Below are 15,886 nucleotides of genomic sequence, written 5' to 3'. Positions count from 1 at the left end.
GGGTCTCACCCATAGTTTTCATTCAGCCTCCCTTTGCTTGATTCTTCTGTTCATTCATATATCCTCAGTTAATATACACTTCCTCACTGTGAATATTATTCTTATTAATTTCAGCACGAATGGTGTTTATTTAATTTCATCAGAGACTTTATTCTAAATTCATGGTTTGAATTGACTTGTAAAATAGCAAGGTTCCTAATGAATGGTTTAATTATGGAAGGATGCTAGAGCTCTAATATAAGGCTGATTTTCTACCACTCCATGCACTTCCGTACTGCAGGTCAGATTGTTGCAGCAATGCCTGGCTATTTATTTCCATATCAATTAAGTTATATTTACAATTGCCAGACTTGTAATAGGTATTTCAAAAGTACTGACTTGGAGATATAGCTGCAATTGTCGATGGGTTCCAAGCTAGCTGACTTTTGAAATGCTGAAATGCACAGCAAATTCTTTTAAATATTTTTTCTTCCCATTTGCCTTTGTTTTATTTTATTTTATTTTAAGGAAGAAAAAACTTGGGAATTCCCCAGTGACATGAAATTTTATTAAGAGAAATTAATGTAGGCATGATATAACTTGGCTTGTCTATCTTGACTTGCTTCTGTGTGTCTAGATGGCGGCACCCACCTTCCACCCCAACTTGGCTCCTCTTCAATAATAAGTATCACCGTTGATTTATTATTTATGTATCCCCCAGCAGCATAGACCATATCTGGAAAATATAATGCAGGGAAATCACACTGGGGTGACTGAGTTCATCCTCCTAGGGTTCACAAGCAGTCCACAGCTACAAATCATCCACTTTGTGGCATTTTTGGTTATCTACATTGCCATCCAGGTGGGGAATCTCGGGATGATCGCATTAATCATAGCTGAGTCCCAGCTACACACCCCCATCTACTTTTTCCTTTTCAACTTGTCCTTTATAGATACTGTTTACTCCTCTGTTATTGCCCCTCGGGCTCTGGTGAACTTCTTAGCAGAGTGTAAAGCCATTTCCTTTGCTGGGTGCGCCATGCAATTTTTCTTTCTCTCTCTCTGTGCACATGTTGAGGCTTTGCTTCTGGCCGTGATGGCGTATGATCGATTCATAGCTATACGCAAACCGCTGCTGTATACTATTATCATGTCAAAGAAAGCCTGTGTCCAGCTGGTAGCTGCATCATACTTCTACACCTGTGTCAATGCCGTTCTGCACACAGGCTCTTTGTTCAGCCTGTCCTTCTGTGGTCCCAACATCATCGATCACTTCTTTTGTGACATCCCCCACTCCAGAAGCTCTCCTGATCCAGCACTCACATGGATAGCAGAGTGCATTTCATCTTTGCTGCTGTAACTGCATCGAGTACTGTCCTGATCATCCTCGTCTCCTTCATTTATATTATCCTCAACATCTTGAGGATCTGGTCTACGGAAGCCAGGCGCAAAGCCTTCTCCACCTGCGCCTCCCACTTGACGGCCGTCAGCATATTGTATGGGACTCTGTTCTTTATGTATTTACGGCCCACATCCGGCAACTCATCAGATCAGGACAAAGTGGTGTCCATGTTCTACACCCTTGTGATCCCCATGCTGAACCCCCTCATCTACAGCCTGAGTAACAAGGAGGTGAAACATGCCCTGAGAAAAGTGGTATACCGAACAATTAATGATTCTTTAGTGGTTGGATGATGATCATAGAATCATAGGACGGGCAGTGACCTCGAGACGCCATCTAGTCCAGTTCCCTGCAGTCAAGGCAGGACTAAATATTATCTAGACTTAACATTAAATCCTATTATCATGCTGATTTAAAGTTCAATAAAGCTGCGGCATGATCAAGTTTCTACTGTCTTTGATGCAGTTTGTACCACTCACTGTTTCTTTTCTGTGTAATCGACTGGCGAGTGTGTGCTGTCACTTACGTGTGCCCCATTTTGACCTTCTGCAAAAGGTTCTGAGTTGTTACAGCCCCCAGCCGTGGAGCTTTACCTCACGCTGTCGTAGCTCATGCTTGTGGCTCTTCAGTTCTCCAGTTCAGTCTCTTGGGAGTCACACCAGGAACTGTCACACACGGCAACAAGCCAGTTAGAGGGTGGTATGCTCTGTTGTGCACTCAGCGAGGGGGTGAGCACATCAGGCTGCTGTACGTGTTATGTGTAGGCAGCAGCAAGAGGGTTCCAGGCGTTGGGCTACTCTGTGGGCCTCATTTTCCTCTCACTTCCACCAGTAGAAATCAGGTTTTGCCTTTTTTCTGATTTTTTTTTTTTGGTTGGTTTACCAAAATCAATGGGGTTCTGCCCAACAAGGCCTTGGTAATTCCCTGCGAGGTTTGTAATTGATTGTGGAGCCAACCAATCACACCGTACAAGCTAAAACTTCGGGGATCTCTTAAGCAGCCAGCAGGATTATCCTGATGAAGGCGGGTGGGGAGAAGGGCCTGGATGCAGCCTCAGTCCCTGACCCAGAATGCCCTGCCTTCCTAGAGCACTTCCCTTCTGAGGAGCTCAAAGCACTTCACAGGCCTGAGGAATTTACCCTCCTGTCTGCCCTGGGCCAACAGGAGACAAAGGAGAATATGTTTCATGACAGTCAGGTCCTGCTGCCTTCATCCCCTCCTGCTTTCACTCCTTTGTCCCAGACCTCCCTTAGCCTTGCAGCCTTCATGTTGCTGTTTTGTCCGCCCACATCCCCCCTCACCCAGGCTGTGGTTAAAGCCTGTCTGTTCTCCATCACTGCCCCTCCCCACCACCACTCAACCCTGCTCCTTGCCTTGGTCATCTCTCCCCTACACTCCTGCGGCTGCCGCCTCGCTGGACTTGCTGCCTCTCCCCTCCCTCTCCCTCAGCCCAGCCAAAGCATAACTGCTAAACTCCCCTGCTGCTCTGGTCATGTCTCTCACTTCTTTACATCCCTGTACTGGCCTCCCTGTATCTCATGCAGTAAAGTCAGATACCTCCTCCCCTTCAAGACCCTGCCTAACTCCACTGTTGCGCCCATCTAGTCTCCTCCCTCAGTACACACCCAGGTCAATATACAACCCAGATCTTACACAAAAATCATGGTGTTGCCAATCCTTTGGTATCTAAAATCAAAGGTTTATTTACAGAAAGAAAGAAAGAAAGAAAGAAAGAAAAAGTGGTTAAAGGAATCAAATACATATAATAATTGCAAGTTCTTAGTTCAGCCTTGTAGAAGTGATGGAATAAACTGCTGGCTTCAGTCAAGTCTCTGGTTGCCTCCATACCAGTCCTCAGTCCCTGTGTTAGAATGTTCCCATTAGTAAAAGTCCATAGTCCAGAGGTTTGAGCTGGAAAGAGGCAAAATGGAAGATGTTTCCCAGGTCTTTTATAGCTTCTGCCAAGTGAAGGGAAACCCATTGTTCTCACTCTGGAAAATTCCCGATAACAAGATGGTGTTTGGAGTCACATGGGCAAGTCACATCTCCATGTATGATTCGCTTAGTCATAGCAGGTTTCAGAGTAGCAGCCGTGTTAGTCTGTATTCACAAAAAGAAAAGGAGGACTTGTGGCACCTTAGAGACTAACCAATTTATTTGAGCATGAGCTTTCGTGAGCTACAGCTCACTTCATCGGATGCATAAAGTGGAAAGTCTCCTCACTGTACTTTCCACAGGATGCATCCGATGAAGTGAGCTGTAGCTCACAAAAGCTTATGCTCAAATAAATTGGTTAGTTTCTAAGGTGCCACAAGTCCTCCTTTTCTTTTAGTCATAGCAGAAGCCATTACCCACACTCTAGTTTGAACATTCACAGGAAAGCCCATTAAGTGCAGATGGGTGTCTTCCATGGTCCATTATCAGCGGTTGCATTTCTGAATATTGCAAAAGGTCCTTTTTCTAGATTAAAATCTTACCACACTGGGTTATTTAGATTTATCACAAGGGGACAAATTCTGCGCTCCTTTCTCAGTTTGTACTCCGTCCTTATTCAGGGAAACTCTTGATCTTTTTTTTTTCCTTTTTTTTAAATCATGATTGGATGTTTTTCTGAAAGCTATGATCTAATTCAAATGGGAATTATTTCAGGGAAGTTATATGGCCTGTGCCGGGGTGGCCAAACCGTGGCTCGTGAGCCTCATGCGGGTCTTTTACAGTTAAAGTGCAGCTCTCGGAGCCCCCCATTGCTCCCCCATTCTATGCCTACCAGACTGGGGGAGCTTGGGGCTTCTGCAACAGGATGCTAGGGCTAAGGGTTCCGGCTCATGGGGAGGGAGGTCTCGGGGCTTCAGCCCCGCGGGAGGTGCCTGTTGGGGCTTGGGGCTTCAGCGGGAGTGGGGCTGAAGCCCCGAGCTCTGGCAGGCGTGCCCTGCAGGGATGAAGCCCTGATACCCCCTTTCTCCAGATAGCAGAAGCCCCTAGTCCCACCATCCGGCCGCAGGGCTGAAGCCCCCAGCCCTGGCAGGTATACCCCGCCTCTTGAACTTCAGAAGATTGTTGTATGTGGCGCAGAGGGTCAGTAAATTTGCCCATCCCTGGCCTGTGCTCTACAAATCAGACTAGATGATCACAGTGGTCCCTTCTGGTATTAAGAATCTCTTAATTAAATCAATCTGGTAAAATGAGAGCAAATTTCAGGATTTACCCCACTGGTCTTGATTAGAATTAGTCCCCTGGAATGAAGAATCGTTCCTACCTTCCATTCCCCATTAGAATCAAGAGAGTGATGAGGTCTCTGCTGCCAGTTAGGTTTCTACTCTCATTTCCTTATGTGAAGAGATGGAGAGTTGAGTGAATGAAACTGAAACTTAAGTGCTGGGAAAGCAGCCTGGTGGAGACCTGGTTGGCATTCTAGTAAATTGCACAAATGAAGAATTTCAGACAAACCATCAAAATGATCCTCCTCATGAATGAGTCTGAGACATTTATTGACAATAAAAGTGCCCCGGCTAGGGGCAGCTGCCCCAAAGAGGCTCATAGGGTACACCACAGAGATGCCTGCCCTGCAGAACATATTGTAGGGGATAATCCAGCATCCCTGCACCAATAATCCAGGTTAGGGGGGTGGGTAGGAGGGAGAGCTGGATATGACCAGGTCCAGGTGCCATGGTGAAGGGCTCATTGTAAATACACACACACAGAGATCTTTTAGAGTAACTGGATCTAATAGATTGTTTCCATCTCTTATCTTTGAGACTTACTTTAAAATCATTTATACTCTGAAATGTGACTCTGTAAAGGGGCACTGTAGGCTTCAGAACTGTTTTTTTTTCCAGGGACTCCAGTGCAAATTTAAGAACTTCAGAATGGCCAGACTGGGTCAGATCAATGCTCCATCTAGCTCAGTATCCTGTCTGCCGACAGTGATCACTGTCAGATGCTTCAAAGGGAATGAACAGATTAAGGCCGTGTCTACACTGCCACTTTACAGTGCTGAAACTTTCTAGCTCAGGGGTGTGAAAAAACACCCCTCTGAGCGATGCAAGTGTCAGCGCTCTAAAGTGGCAGTGTAGACAGTGCACCGGCGCGGGGAGAGCTCTCCCCCGAACTGGTGCCGCGACTACACAGCCACATTAAAATGCTGCTGCCGCAACGCTGCCACAGCAGCGCTTTAACGTCGGCTGTGTAGACAAAGACAAAGTGATCCCCTCTCATCCAGTCCCAGCATCTGGCAGTCAGAGGATTGGGGCCTGGAACCCCAGAGCATGGGGTCGCATCCCTGACCATCTTGGCTAATAGCCATTGATGGACCTATCCTCCCATGAATTTATCTAGTTCTTTTTAAAATCCAGTTACACTTTTGGCCTTCACAACATCCCCTGGCAGTGAGTTCCACAGGTTGACGTGTGAAGAAATACTTCCTTCTGTTTGTTTTAAACCTGCTGCCTAATAATTTTATTGGGTGACCCCTGGTTCTTGTGTTATGTGAAAGGGTAACTAACACTTCTCTGTTCACTTTCCCCATACCATTCATGGTTTTATAGACCTCTATCATTTCTCCCCTTAGTCACCTCTTTTACAAACTGAACAATTCCAGTCTTTTAAATCTCACCTCAGATGGAAGCTGTTCCATATCCATAATCATTTTTGTTGCCCTTCTCTGTACTTTTTCCATTTCTAATATCTTTTTCGAGATGGGGAAACCAGAACTGCTCACAGGTATGGGAGAACCACAGATTTATATAGTGGCACCATGGATTTATATATGTTCAATTTACAAGTAAGACACGTGTGTGTGTGTGTGTGTGTGTGTGTGTGTTTATAAACTTTCAGCCTGCAAACTCATCCTGCCTTGTGTAGTGTTTCCCACTCTCACCACTTTATCATTAATCTCCTGATGTTTTGTATTTTTAATTAAGGCTCGAGCTCCTGGACTCATGGGATTACAGGAGAATCTGCGCTTTCATTTTTTAAAGTAAGTTTCTAGACCTTAGATTGCAGAGTAATGCTTGAAATCTTTTGTAAGAAAGAAAAGTTTAAAGGCTCAAAAAGCAGAAGCAACATAAAAAGAATCCAAATGTTTTTACTTTTTTTAATCAAAGATTTTTAAGCCAATCTCATGATTTTGGGGTCCTGATACAATTTTGAACAGTTGGTATTGACAAGACTGGAGCCAGACTCTCAGCTGGCACAACCCCTCCTTGTCTCAGTGTAGGGCTATTACAGGGTGGGCACGTGATGTGCTGCAGCTGTCTTGACCAGTGGAGCGGCTGGCTCCTTGGGAGCTGTTATTCACCAGCACAAGTTAGAGCAGTGCAGAGGCTGTTTTAACATAGGACAGAGGGGATGATTCAGCCTGTAATAGCTCCCAGGATCAGGGGAGCAGAAAGCTACCTAAGCACCCCATCTAGGTGGTCCATAGCAGTGCTTGGTGCTCCTGGGGATCCGGTCCTGAATTATACTTGGTTCCTTTCCCATCATTATCAACAGTAACAATTTTGGCTAGCAAATTCTATTCTTTTGTATGTATATTCCATTCTGTACAATTCCATTGTTTTCAACTTCTGCTCTGTGACATCTGTGCTGCCCAATTGTCTTTAAATGCATGGATGTGAGAAGTAAAGGGAAAAGTCGGCATTCCTTGCCATCATCACAGTTCCTACAATACTGTCGATAATGCATTCCCATACTTGATAAGGCTTTCACTTCAATCTCCAAAACCCCCTGCCATATGATTTTTCTGGCCCCAGGGCTCACAGATGCAAAAGGTGGTGGTGGTGGGGGGTCCATAAGATAATTCTTTCATGAGGTCATCCCCGACTCATCTCTGGGTTGGAATTTCCCCTTCTCCATGGTCTTGTAAACTGGTTTCTTCCTACTGTATTGAGAATCAAGGCGATTCCTCTAGACGCTTTGCTTTTTAATGGGTATCAATGGACCACTCTCTCCCCTAAAGGCTGTAGCTGTTGCTATGGGCGAAACTCAGCCCGTGTACACCTACATCTTAGGTCGGCATAAGTTACGTTGCTCAGGGGTGTGAATAAGCCACCCCCTCCCCCGAGCGATCTCAGTTACACTGACCCAAGCACCAGCGTGAACAATGCTGTATCCGCAGGAGCGCTTCTCCAGTGACATAGCTACCGCGGCTCGCAGTAGTTGGAATAATTGAGTCGACAGGAGAGCTCTCGCCCAGTGGGTTAGAGAACCTGCTCTTGCAATGCTGCAGCTGCACCGCTGTAAACTCTGTCACACAGCCACAGTCTCAGCAAGGGCCGGTGGCTCTTACTCTCCTGGGACGTGTCCCAGCCACGTGAGAGTTATGTAACATCCATGTACAGACGTTACTTGTAACATGAGAAATGCAGAATTAGCATATGAGTAGTGGACTCATCCATTCACCAGCATTTCGGAACGTCCAAACACTACATATTTTAGTGGAATGTTCACAAAATGTTAATAACGTTCCCCCAGGATTAAGCCTGACAGACTCTCAGTTGATATGTAGGCCTAGAGTTGGCCTAAGCCTGCAGCATCACACCAGCTTCCTTTTTGGCTCCCAGGTTGGCTGAGTGTCTGACTCCTTCTCTGGTTTTAAATCATCTTTTCCCCCTGGCTCTGGGGCTCACAGAGTCTTTGACTCTTGCTCTGGGTTTAAATGACCTAATAAGAATGCCAGAAGAGAAAAAAACCTATTGTTATTTAAGGAATAATTGTCTTCATCCACCTGCCTGACCATTTAGCTACATAGCCATTTGTTTTCTAATATATATTAACACAAATGAAAACTTTGTTTAACAAGAGTTAATTCTGCAAGAGACAAAACCTTTAAAGCATGGAAAGGGGAAAGTCTCCAGTATTCATTTCCACCTTCGCATCATCGGCTGCACCGTTGATAACACACGGCAACACTCCATCTCCAACAGTTACTGAGAGCAGGATGCAACCCAACTTCTCACAAATCTCACACTCTAATGCAAACTTTAACGCCTACTTTATTCTCCCTTGTAGGGAGAAATTGGCACATCAGACAGTTGCACAGTCCATGCATGTATAACATTATTCTACCTTAACAGCACTTGGATTGCAGTCAAGATTTTGCATTAGAGTGTGAGCAACAGAGGACAGCTGATCCTGTGGTTAAGTATCTGGACTGGGACTCAGGAAATCTGGGTTTAATTGCTCGCTTTCACACAGACTTTCTGCGTGACCTTCAGCAAGTCACTTAATCTCTTTGATTCACTTTCCCATCTGTCAAATGAGTGTAATCAAGTTTGCTTAAACTGTAAACTTGTTGGGGGAGAGCCTGTCTCTTATTCGGTGTCTGTACATCACCTAGCACAATGGAGCTCTTTGATAGATGACTGTGACATGCTGGGAATCAGGAAGCCTGGATCTATTCCCAGCACTGACAGAAGAGGGTATTCTAGTGGTTGAAGTGGTGGTTATGGACAGCATAGCCAAGCAAACATATTTGGCACGTGCATTCTGAAAGGCAGCATGGCTAAGTGGGTGAGACTTGGATCTGTATATTAGAGACACTTCACCTGAAGGCACCTTGTGAGACCTCTCCTTTACCTTATTTGTAAAATGGTTGAGTGATACCTCCGACTGAGAGAGCCACGGCCACCACTTGAGTCCTTTTCCCATCCCTACAGTGAGAGTCAGGAGGAGAAGGACCAAAGAACTGTTGCTCCAGGAGCGTAAGAATGTCTGTTGTCGTCTGCCTTCAGCCATTCAGGAACCCCACAGCTCCTCCTCCAGCCAGGAAGGAAGAGCAGCTGCTCAGAATGAGGCTCAACCCAGAAAGGAGAGAAGAGTAAAGAACAATGAGGTACCTGAGATGCCAGAGCAGATCAGCAAGGGACCTAGCTGCCAGCAAGGGACTGGAGATGCCAATGAGGGACCAAAGATTCCAGTTTTTTCCTGTATAGGTGGCTCTTGGATCTGCACTAGTGCCAGCTCAGACGTGCCCAAAGCTAGGAGCACAGCAGAACCAGAAGGTTCTTATATATCTGTTTATTTTTAAATTGATTTTGTATTTTGGGGGACAGGGGAAGGAGCACAGAAGCCCAGTCAATGTGTGAAACTCATTGCCAGGGATGTTGTGAAGGCCAAAAGTATAAAAAAAGAATTAGATAAGTTCATAGAGGATAGGTCCATCAGGAGCTCTGAGCCAAGATGGTCGGGGCACAATCCCATCCTCCAGGTGTCCCAAAACCTCTAATTGCCAGAAGATGGAGTGGTTGACAGGGGATGGATCATTCAAAATTGCCCTGTTCTGCTCATTCCCTCTGAAGCATCTAGCACTGGCCACTGTCAGAAGACAGGATATATTGGACTAGATGGTCCGTTATTATTGTCTGACCCAGTATTGCCATTCTGAAGTTCTTAAGCCTGAGTTATGAGCTTGCTGGAGTCAGTGAAGTGTCCTTTAGAATCTACTATAGTACACTCTTGCTATAACACCCTCGAGATGGGATCTAGGGACCAGAGATCCAGAGTCCTTGCAGTCCTGGGGCCATGGCCAGGGACAGAAAGAGTCTGTCTGGCCCCGGGGCAGGAGGAGCTGTGAGCTCCCACAGTGGCCCCACTACCCCGCGTCTTTTGCTATAATGAACCCCTGGTTATACTGAACAACCGGCTTGGATTCCTAGAGTTTTGTTATGTGAAGGGGCACTGTAGGTGATGCAGTGAAAAGCTGAGTAAGTAACTGAAGAGCCTTGCAAGAAGTCCAACAAAGAACAAGAATCTCTGTGTACCAGACCAGGCTACTCCTTGTAGCCTGGATGCACACAATGCTCTATATAGCTAACATGAACCCTGGCTGCTGGACTCTTAGCCAGCCCCTGCAGAAACAACCTGAGTGCCCTTAGCTCATAACGAAGACTTGACAGTACTGCACAGTATTCAAAAGTTGTACCAGTTTATCTAAATTGTAAGAACACATCTTTCTTCTTAGTGTGGACACACCCAGTGATGCCATCCTAGACACAGGATTTGTCCACTTCTCCGGCAGACATTTCTGTGTTTTTCCCTACACATGAAACACCCTTTCTGAGCTTGCCCGCAGTGCCAATTAATTCTTCACATTCAAATCCCTCCTTGCAGGCTCACTGCTATCACGATGATAACTGGAAACTAGCCAGCTATCCTGGCAGGGTAACAGAGATATTAGGGATAGTAGATGTATCTCTTTGATAATGCAAAATAAAAATGGAACTCCTTTCAGTTAAAGATATTTTTGTACTCTCAGGACATCACAGTCTGGCTTCTTGAAATTGTACATCTGGATCTTCTGAACTGCACCTGAGTTCCATCCAATCTAAATGCCAAATGAGGCAGGGGTCTTGCTGGAATATCTGTATGTACTTAATGAAGTTAAAGCCTTTGGGCATTATTGTCCAAAACATTACATCTGTAATTGGAAATATGCCCTGAACTCAGTGTAACAGCTGTTGTGCTATTTTCCTGTCAAAAATAAAGTGAGAAAGAGATACGACTTACCATGTCCTGAAGGTTGTAAATCCAGATTCCGTATCTGGAAACAAGAGTGCTAAACACTCCAGAAATTGCTGACAAGTAGATTCTCTTTACTTTGTTTGTTTAAATTAATAATTTTCTAATTTTGCTCACTGTATCTTCTGTTTGATTCATGCTGCTGTACTCCTCCCTTGTGATAACAAACTGTGCAAATAACTCATCTAAGACATTATCAGGGTCTCTTCAGAGAATTTTGATTAACTCTTTGCGTTTGAGTAGAACTGAGTGTTTATCACTAGTGGCTGATGCTATCGAATTACATGCAACTGCAATAATTAAAAAAAAAAAAAAAAGGTTTTTCCTAAGCTGCAAGAAATAGGTTTTGTGAAGCCTGGTCTCCATACAGTATTTGTACCAATTTAACTGTGTCACTTAAGGAGTAATTTTTTACTGATAAGAGTTAAATTGGTGCAACCGTTAGTGTGGATGCCATTTGTGACAAAGCTCTGTCCTTGCCTCCACGGGTCCCGCGTTTCCTGGAGGATTTCGCGAGCCTCAGAGGCTCACTGTGACCCTCCACGTAACCCTTCTCTCTCTAGAGGCAAGGGTCACAGTCTACTGAGCCATTTTCATCATAAGCCAGCGAGGGAGGCGAGGAGAAGGTACCCTCCCCTGCACAGTCTCCGTTGTCTTCCAGTCTCAGTGATGAATCAGGGGACAGTTAAACCAGTACAATGGGGAGCAGGGGGGACAAAGGGGCAGGGAGTTCAGGGGGAGGGGTAAAGAATGGGGGGGATTTAGGAGAGGGCCATGGTTGGGGAGGGCACAGTTTACATGGGTAGGGAAGGGGGAACTCCAGAGAGTGGAGAGAAGCAGATTTGAGAGAAGGTTGTGGGGAAGAAAAGGGGCAGGATTCATGGAGCCAAGGGGAAGGGCCCTGTGGGATGTTGGGAGGGATCAGAGGGGAGAAGAGAGTTCAGAAGGCAGCAGATGTGGGGGAGTCAAGAGGAGGGAGGTTAGGAAGATGTACAGGGGGAAGGAGCAGCTCAGCATCAGTGAGGAAATTTAGTGAAGGGGTTTTCATAGGGTGGCACTTCTCAGGCCTTTCCCAGGCCCCTGGCTCTGGCAGCTGCCACTCCCCCATCAACCCCATCTGGGCCCCTCTGCCCTGGGCAGCGAGCTCTCAGGACAGGGCTGTTTGCTTTGCAGCCTCAGCCCCCTGTTGATTCCCTGCCCCAGAGGAGCTGCTGCCCCATCCCCCTCAGGCGGAGCAGTTCTCGGCTGACAGGACAAAGGGAGCAACCGGCGAACAAGCATCCATGAAAGGACTGGATTGCTACCTGCTCCAGGGTGGGGGGACATTGCAGCCACTGGAGGTGGCAATAGACCAGAGAGTTTAGGTCAGTCCTATTCCCTTCCCCTGTGATGCCTCCCAGGGATACCCAGGGCTGTGAGTCACTTCCCTACCACCTGCCCTCCGGGTGAGGAAGCCTTGTCGGTGCATGCCAGGGGGTCACTCCCCAACACAAGCACTCCCCTCTAGGCCTCTGCAGGTCTTGCTCTCTTGGTATAGATGAGTGATAAGCACACACCAACCCTCGAGCATCTCTCTGGAGTGTCCAGCCCCTGAACCACCAGACCTGGTGTTCCCAAACTGCATCTTATCAGTTACACCACACTACACAGCTCCATTGAATACTCCGCACTCAGACTTGTTCACACAGAAAGCAAGTATGTTTATTTAACACAGGGATTCAAATGATAAGAAGTAGAAATATTAGAAACAAAGGGTTACATATAAAATAAAATCATGACATGCATAGTCGACCCTCAACTTGATTAATAGGACATTGTCCTGTCATAAGAGCAAAAGCTTGCCCCAAATCCTTCCAGCCAGGTGTGGCTGTGATCTTCTATTCATGAGACAAGCACGCAGTCCTCTTGTCTCCTCAGTGGGAAGATTCAGAGTTTGTCTCTTTATCTACAGTTCTCGTCTAAAACTCCATTGTGTGCGCTTGGAGGATAATTCCCGCTGCTTGTCTTTTCCTGTCCAGGACACTCTGCGAGCACTTGATTAACATTTTGCTCAGACTGTAAATGGGTGCCCATTGTGAACCATACAGTACTCAGCGAACATGCAGATAAACCGATAAACATCTCTTGTCTGAAAGAAACCTGTTTTTCACCTTTTCTCACCAGTCCCAAGTCATAAACCTTAAGAACATGATTTTCAGTCTATATACATAACTCCTTACATGTTATCTGTACATACATTTTGCAATGATTAAGATGACCAGTGTGACACAGGCTTTCAGTAGAGATGTGGTATGATACTCTTTGGTGAACTAGTATGTAGATATCAGGCCCAGGGGATCCCTGAAATCCTAATGCACCCCTGTGTCCTCTGCCAGTTGGCACCAAGAAGTCCCTGGGTCACACACCCCCATCTGTGTCCCAGTAACACTCATGCTACTGACCAGGGAAGTCCCTCAGAGTAGAAGAGACTGGGATAAAGGGGAGCAAGGCTCAGGGTGGGGAGGACTGAGTCCCAACCCCGCAGGGTCTCAATTACTCTGTAGGGACAGCTCTGCTCTGGTGCTGCAGGAGCTCAGGGTGAGAGCTGGGGTGTCCTCCATGGGTTCAGGCAGGGGCTCATTCACTGCAGGGAGTCAGGGTGTCCACAAGGCACTAAGTGCTGTCCAGGGTATTTATTAACCACCCAGGAGAATGGGGCCAAGGAGCATATGGGGATTTGCCAATGATTCTGTTTTTTGGGAAGGGGAATTGTGGTGAGGCTCCAGGGAAAGATGATTACTGGCTTGTGCAATGGCAGGGGCTATTTGGTGCAGATGAGCACGAGGGGTGGCCCCTGGGGAAAGACACAGAAAAGAGAGTGACACTAAAATATCAGGTTTCAGAGTAGCAGCCGTGTTAGTCTATATTCGCAAAAAGAAAAGGAGGACTTGTGGCACCTTAGAGACTAACAAATTTATTTGAGCATAAGCTTTCGTGAGCTACAGCTCACTTCATCGGATGCATGAAGCTCACGAAAGCTTATGCTCAAATAAATGTGTTAGTCTCTAAGGTGCCACAAGTCCTCCTTTTCTTTTTACTAAAATATCAGGGACAGAGATCGCAATAGCCAGACAGGATGGGAAGAGGGAGGGGTGTTGCCTTGAGGACACTAGAGGGAGCCACTTCCCCATCCAGCCACCTTCTCAGGCCAGCAGTTGAGAAAGGGGACATGGGCAGGGAGAGCAGCGGGGGTCCTGGGCTGGGGTGACTGCAGAGAGTTTGGGCCAGAAATGCTATTATTGATTATTTTTTGTCTCTACACATTTCAATCAATGTCTCTATTTTTCTTTTATTTAATCCTCTTATTTCCTCTTTAACTGTAGAAAATCTTCCTTCTGGGGCTAAGGTTTAGCTGCATCCCTTGGGGACTGTTCCAGCAACTCAAAAGAGACCTTCTATTGACTGTGGGAACTATGGCCAACCCAACATTCCATAACAGATAAAAAGTATCTTTTCCCCAATTTTTATTCCATTTTCACATCCCAGTCCCTTAACTTGCTATCAGTCTGTGACACACTCTAAGACAGTAAGTGGCTGAACTTGGGGTCTGGGGAAGGTCTAACATGATCCTGGATGCATAAGGTGCTGACGCCATGGGAGTTGAGGCGGGAACTTTGGGGAAGGCAGTGGGATGGGGGCGGGACAGGGGTGGGAAGAGGCAGGGCAGGGATGAGGCCTCAGGGAAGGGATGGAGTGGGGGCGGGGGGCAGAGGGGGGTTGGTGCCTATGCTGAGATGTATAAACAAAGAAGTATCAAGGAGGATTAGGGAGATATTACTTCTGTATATGCCAATGGTGAGACCATTACTGGGACATTGTGTCCAGTTCTGGTGTCCATCGTTTAAAAAAAGTGTGTTGGAAAATTGGAGAGGTTTCAGAAAAGATCTGCAAGAATGATTCAAGGTTTGAAAAAACCTGCTTTATACCAAGAGACTTGGAGCTCAATGCATTTACTTAACAAAAGAGAAGGTTGATCATGATCTATAACTACTAAAGAAGAAAATAACAGATAGTAGAGGCCTCTTGAGTCTAGCAAACAAATGACAGGTTTCAGAGTAACAGCCGTGTTAGTCTGTATTCGCAAAAAGAAAAGGAGGACTTGTGGCACCTTAGAGACTAACCAATTTATTTGAGCATAATCTGATGAAGTGAGCTGTAGCTCACGAAAGCTTCTCCTCAAATAAATTGGTTAGTCTCTAAGGTGCCACAAGTCCTCCTTTTCTTTTAGCAAACAAATGTAGAACAAGATCCAATGTCTGGAAATTGAAGTTAAATTGATTTTTAATTGAAAATAAAATTCAGCTTTTACAGTCAGAGTAACTGATCTGGAACAGTGCATTGGTAAATTCATCATTATTTGGGGTTTCCTTCTAAAATATCTGCTCTTCTTAGTTCAACCACAAATTACTTGGTTTGATAACGAGCTGCTTCTTACCAATTACGGATGAATAATTTCTTCCGCAGCAGGAATTATTGGACGGAATTCTCTGGCCAGGTGTTATGCTGAAAGCCAGACTAGCAGATGATTATTGTGGTTGCTGCTGGCCTCCCTTGAAATCTAATAATTTGTTAGGAAGAAATTTCTGTTGTTCCACAACTGTCCATTCAGGGTTCCTTGAATCTTCTTATGGAGTATCTGGTATTGCCCACTCTCGGAGACAGGATAGTAGACTAAATGGTCCACTCTGCTCTGGTCAAGTGTGGCAGTTCTTATGTTCCTAGCAGTAATTGTATAGCAGTCACTCTGTACATTGTATCATAAGTTGTCATGTGACATGAAAAATCAGAAACCTGTCAGCTCGACTTAGAAGCTGTGAAGTGAACATGAGGTTCTGAGACTTAAAAAATACAATACAGAATATTTTGTAATATGCCATTTTTTAAAATTAAGGAAAGTTTCAAATATTTAAACATATGTATATTCCATTTCAACAGGCTCTCACCATGTTT

The 15,886-nt window shown here is 45.6% G+C and overlaps 1 pseudogene; it reads left to right on the top strand.

Annotated features, from left to right (window-relative positions):
• The first annotated feature begins 406 nt into the window (after positions 1 to 406).
• On the top strand, positions 407 to 1,783 carry LOC141988512 (olfactory receptor 5AR1-like; annotated as a pseudogene).
• The last annotated feature ends 14,103 nt before the right edge of the window (positions 1,784 to 15,886 follow it).

The sequence above is a fragment of the Natator depressus genome, chromosome 6 (genome assembly GCF_965152275.1).
Source record: "Natator depressus isolate rNatDep1 chromosome 6, rNatDep2.hap1, whole genome shotgun sequence".
NCBI classification, from domain to species: Eukaryota; Metazoa; Chordata; order Testudines; family Cheloniidae; genus Natator; species Natator depressus.
The sequence above is the reverse complement of the archived record's forward strand: the minus strand, read 5'-3'. Positions and strand labels throughout refer to the sequence as shown.